General features: G+C 39.4%; 1 long non-coding RNA gene across 1 annotated transcript; it reads left to right on the top strand.

Moving 5' to 3' along the window:
• Positions 1 to 4,752, top strand: LOC134284317 (uncharacterized). Its single transcript, XR_009995755.1, has 2 exons — positions 1 to 1,159; positions 1,232 to 4,752. It is a non-coding gene; the product is annotated as an uncharacterized LOC134284317 (long non-coding RNA).
• Positions 4,753 to 6,000: the final 1,248 nt, after the last annotated feature.

Raw genomic sequence — 6,000 nt, 5'->3', positions numbered from 1 at the left:
AAATCATTTTATGATTAACCCTAGACATCCTGTTGAAATTAATCCAACTCGAGTTGCTTTGGAGATTCACCAAGATTTTATTTTTGAAATATAGGAGTATCTCCGTTTCTTCAGAATTTCCTGCGGGAATTCTTCCAAGATTACTTTTTGAAATCTCTCCAGAACATTTTTCTGATATTTTTCCGGGGGTTCACTCTGGGGTTCCTCCAAAATTTATTTCTGGGATTCCTTCAACATTTTTTCTAGAATTTCATCAGAAGTTCTTTCTTGGATTCTTTAAAGAGTTTCTTACGATATTTTTCACTGGAATGTCCTTCATCCAAAAAATTCTTATAAGGATTCCTACAGGAATTTGTTTTGGTATTTATGCGCAGTAGACTTCTACACCTACTGGAACTTTCATGAGGAATACTTCCAAGAGGATTCTATCTTTCATCTTTGTTATTTCCCCATGATTAGCAGGTGAACCAGCCTTGGGCTGACAATCTCGTTAAAAAAGAAAATATAATAATCATTCTCCCCGACTTCTTACTGCGTTTCCTAGGAATATCCCAGTAGTTTAGTCTAGTAATCCTCCAGGAATTCTTTCCTCAAACCCTCCAGAAATTTCTTCAGGGAGTCCTCCTGATGTTCTGTGTAGAAATCTCCGGGGAGTTATTCCTGAGAATCCTCCAGAATTTCCCAGTGGGAAACCTTGAGAAATTCCTTCTAGGAATCCAGTATAAGTTCAGAATTGATGGGATTTCTTTAGGATTTTTTGGGAATCCTTGGATTCTTCTGGGCACCCTTCTGTAGTTGCTGGAGAAATCCCCAGATCGTTTGTCAAGTTCCTAGACTCCTCTAAACACTCAAATTAATTTACTGATAGAATCTAAGTGCAAAAAGCACATAGATCGCGAACGGAAGGGAAAAAAATCATTCTAAGTGCAACAAATAAAAATGAAAAGTTACTTCATTAAAATTTAATTTATCTGTATTAAATTTAGAGTGTAGCAACATAAAAAGCAACCCTGTCAACATAAAATCCAAACACGATCATAACAAACGTGAAAAGGACATGGCGCGTGCACGAGACGCACAGTTCGCCGCAGAATATTGCAGAATTTCATTTTTAATCATGGTGCTCTAAGAAATTAATTTGCTGACCAAGTTGCTGAAGGTAAATATGTAAAATATTATTCAAACATTACACACTTTCTCAAGCTACGAACATATATTTGGTATTTTCTAGATTCATCTGCGTCTCGACCGCTTCAGCACCGTCACCAAAGATGAACGATTTTGTTGGGAGCTGCCGGCAGTGTTGCGAAACTCATGCTCACGAGTAAAAAATACTCACTCACCTTACTCATTTGCGAGTAATGCTCACGCTGTGAGTTACTCGCGTATGAGTATACTCACGCGTGAGTAATGACGTCATACTCTCGCGTGAGTATTACTCACTTGTGAGTAATACTCACGCGAGAGTATGACGTCATTACTCACGCGTGAGTTACTCATTTTACTCACGGTGAGTTTAGTGAGTAAGTTATTTTTGTTGGTTTGAAATGATGTTTTCGTTTGTTCTGTACTGCAATGGTGATTATATACAAGGCACAGTTTTCGAGGAAAGGTGGATCTGCTCGAGAGCTTTGGCACCATAGGCTAAAAACTCTTATTGTTTACCTACGCATGCAAAGTAATATCATCAATTAGGAAATCTCTATATTTCACCACACTTTATTAATGGTTTAACTTTTTTCGCATACGTCGGGTCACTTTCTTCTTCTTCTTCTTCTTTATGGCTCGACGTCCCCACTGGGACTTGGCCTGCCTCGCCTCAACTTAGTGTTCTTTAAGCACTTCCACAGTTATTAATTGAAGGGCTTTCTTTGCCTGCCGTTGCATGAATTTGTATATTGTGAGGCAATTACAATGATACACTATGCCCAGGGAGTCGAGAAAATTTTCCCGACCGGAACGGGAATCGAACCCGCCGTCTCCGGATTGGCGATCCATAGCCTTAACCACTAGGCTAACAGGAGACCCGCAATCACGCAATCGGGTCACTTTACGGTATTCAAAAGGTGTGTGGCTTATATTTACCTACCTTCAAATTAAACATGGTAGGGTCAATTACAGCATCTCCTAGGTCCAAACATTTAAAACTTTTCTTTTCTGCATACATTTGATCGTTTTTTCCCATATGGCTAGTTTCTATTACTGTGCAAAAAGATAGGGCATATAATGGACAAATAGTGGTTTCGCTTCAAAATTACTTGAGTAGGCAAGTAAGGAAAAAAAGTTTTACACTGGTAACGCCTCCCTTGTAATTCTAAAAGAGCTGTAGTTTTTTCTGCGCGGAAAAATAGTCCGTTCTATTATTCCGTAAGGAAAAGTAACGTTTTTCCTCATACTAAATACTTGATCAGTTTGTAATTTAAAATTTACAAAAAATAGTAAATTTACTTGAGTACTCAACTTTCGAACATGAAACTTACACACTAAACGCATCCAGCAAAGCAAAAACCAGCAAAACGAATAGTTGATTTTTAAGCAATTTTTTGCTAGAATCCGGTACAACTTTGTGCCCTATCAGCACAAATTGCTGGATGTTTCATAAAAAAGTTTTTAGACTTGATAGAATTGAAACAAAACTTTTGGAACTTATGGGTGACAAAAGGAACAAATTGCCGGGCCCGTAGCGTAGTGGCTACACGTTCACTTCATAAGTGGATGGTCATGGGTTCGATCCCAGCCCGGCACTTGCAATTTTTCGTCAGTTGCTCTTCCCCCCGAGAGCAGCTGGCACCTGACCCTCTTCAGAGCATATGCTCCAACGGACCCGGACACCTGGATATCGGCTAACGGCAACTCATAATGGACCCCCAATCGGACTGGAAAAGGAACAAGAGCCACACATCAACATCCTCGTGCTCATCATTCTACCACGATAGTGTAGAAAGTGAAAGCAGCGCAACGGAATCCAGTTCGATCTAGTGGAATTATAATAGAATACATTTAGGAGCTGTACAAAGTGTAAGTACAGCTTCCAATTGGAATCGCTCACGCAGTGCCCTAGTGGACAAAAGAGCTGTAAATTAGGTAAAGTGATTGAAGAATAAAAAAAGGAACAAATTCTGAAGGAATCCCATGAGCTTTTTCAAGTCTTAGTTGTTTTTCATATAAAGTTGGACCACCCTAATTATATGAGCCTCGGACCTAAAAAGGAAAAAAAAACTGCCGAGCAAATTACTACCAGTAACATGGCCAGTAATCACACCCAGGTAACCAATAAGCAGCTGGCATTAATTCAGCACTATATGCGCCTTTGCAGCAGGTCTGCTGCTATCGAACTGTCAAATCCAAGGTCAAATCGGCTACCAATCGAGCACACCACACGATTCCGTAAAATTACTTTTTCTTAATTGCCTATCTCTGCCAACCCCCTGAAGAAAGCGTTAGTTCTTGAAGCCGGCTCGAACGGGCTCGTTTACGAAATTTCAGCCTGCCTTTCAATCTGCTACGTGCGCAAGCGAACTTTGTCGTACGATTTATCGTGCATTTGAGAAACGATCGTTTACACATTTGTTCAATGCGTTTAGTGTTCTTTATTAAATTTACAAGACGCACAAGCATGCAAATAAATTTCGTCCATTTAAAACAACGCTGAACTCAATTATATGTGAATGTCACGCCTGCACTAAGAGAAAAAAATCACTGTTTTCAGCTTAGCCCATTCAAATCAGCACCACGTCCTGCACCAAATTTTTAGCTTCACGCCAGTTATATGTGGATGACAGCCATTTCAGGGGATTGATCTCTGTCTACAAGAGGTTTGAGTTCAAACAAAAGCCCTCACGTTGAGCTGTTGGGCTCAAAGGGGACCTCTTCAGGACCGCCCTTAACGGAGCGCTTAGAACTACCAGTAAGATACAATTCACTAGAATGAAAAAAAAAACAATAGAATTATTGACAAGCAACCTTGTCTACTGATTCAATACATTCGCCCCAATAAAACATACCATTTTAATGTTTGATAGGATTCCAAGCCTTTTGATAAATTTTAGATTACCGTATGAATATGAGTAAAACATACCCGTGAGTGAGTATCTGCACGTCAATACGAGTGAGTGTGAGTTGTACAGCGCTTACTCAAATGTGAGTAATACTCACGGTGAGTTTAAGGTGTACTGCTCATACTCACTCGTGAGTTTGACAAGTTGTGTGAGTACTCGCTCATTTCGCAACACTGGCTGCCGGATGGAGCTGCGACCGGGACGAGCTGTTTGACCAGCTTGGTGGAAGCTCAATGTGAGGTAATTTAGATAACCTGCTATTTGTTTTTAATCATTAAACATTGATAAAAATTATAAGGATTCGATTTGACCACTTTCACCAAAGTGGAAGACGACGCGGAGGCATCGGAAAAGAGCCCGAGCACACCAATAGAACCGACCCTGATGCACTCGATGCGTGCCTTCTATCAAACCCGGAATTGAGCGATTCAACTAAAAACAATCTTTTTGGCCCGTCGTAAATGCAACTGTGACAACTGCATGGACCGCGGCATCAGCGGAGCTCCTTCCATCATCTTCGTCGGCCGTGGCATCGGAAAACCCAGACCATCATTTGCGTTAGCTAGTGGCATTTGCGGTGTGAAATGTCCAGCTGTGAACATTGCTCATGCAGCAACATTGTTTAGTCCACGTGGCCTGGAACTACTCCTGTGTACAATAAAACAATTAATAAAACTTATTTTTTTCAATCATATTATTAAAAATTTTAATTTATTGTTACTTTAAAGCCAATACCCAATGAAAATAATCTTATTATTCCCATTAATAGAAACTATGTGCCTCACAACTGAAATCCGATCAACTGACTTTTAAAAAGTAAAAGGTTCGCCTATAAAATTCATCTTGACTGAGTTGGCAAAGTTTCGATAAGCCTGCACTTATTTTTTAAGTGCAAAAGCAATTGGTCACAATCCAAGTGCAAGAAACTTATATTCAATGTGTTAATTAATCTGAGTGAAGAAACTTGTTTCTGGAAGACTTAACTCCTAATTCACATAAAGAAACTTCTTAATTATTTCCTAACGATATCTCAGAAGAAATCCATTAAATAATCTACAAGGTAGAATCGCTAGTAGAAATTACTGAAGGAAACCAAGATTGCATTTTCATGAAATCTCGGATAAAATTCTATAGGAATCTCCAGTTTACCTAGTGAATGTAGCAGTTTCAGACGGGAAAATTTGGACAGGGTATCAAGAATGACAAGAGAGATCTCTGGTTGAAATTTGAGCCCCGTCGAAAAGATATAGCGACCAGAAGAGAAGAATTCAGCACATCGCGTATTTTCAAGAAAATCGTGTAAAAAACCGCGTAGAAATTACTGCACTTAAAAAAAGTTTTGTAAAAAGATTTAAGTGTAAAAATTCAGGCAATGACGGGCAAACCCCGAACTATTTAAGTTCTCAAAGAACACTTGCAAAGGCAGGGCAAGTTCCAGTTGGTACGTAGAGTAAGAGTAACTTTTCTATCGGACTATTGGTTTAATTTTTATCATGTTCAAATAAGAAGTAAAATTATGCGTGAGAGAAAGCATGAATTAACATTATCTACAGCTGAATTTGGTGTTCAAAGCTATTGTAGCGTATACGTCTTCTATGTCATCATTGGTGATTGCTTCAAATTCACTCATGAATGCATTGCCTCAAGATTAATGTTAAACTATAAATAACTCGTGTTTGAGGCAACAAATTTGACAAAAACTTTAGTGTTGACAAAAACGGATAGTGACAAAAACGGATAGTGATAATAACGGATAGTGACAAAAACGGAAAATACCTGTACTCCAGTTCGATTTGTCGGAGCAGCGGATGGTCCGACGAAAATTCGGCATGCGATACTGCCTCGACATTTGTACCCGGTTATTCGAGATCACCAGATCTAAGATTGAAGGCTTTCCTCGACCAAACGGGTAGCGGGTGGGAGTATCAGGAACGTGAATGTA

The sequence above is a fragment of the Aedes albopictus genome, chromosome 3, assembly GCF_035046485.1.
Source record: "Aedes albopictus strain Foshan chromosome 3, AalbF5, whole genome shotgun sequence".
Classification (NCBI taxonomy): Eukaryota; Metazoa; Arthropoda; class Insecta; order Diptera; family Culicidae; genus Aedes; species Aedes albopictus.
Note: the sequence above shows the minus strand (reverse complement) of the source record. Positions and strands in the feature narration are given on the sequence as shown.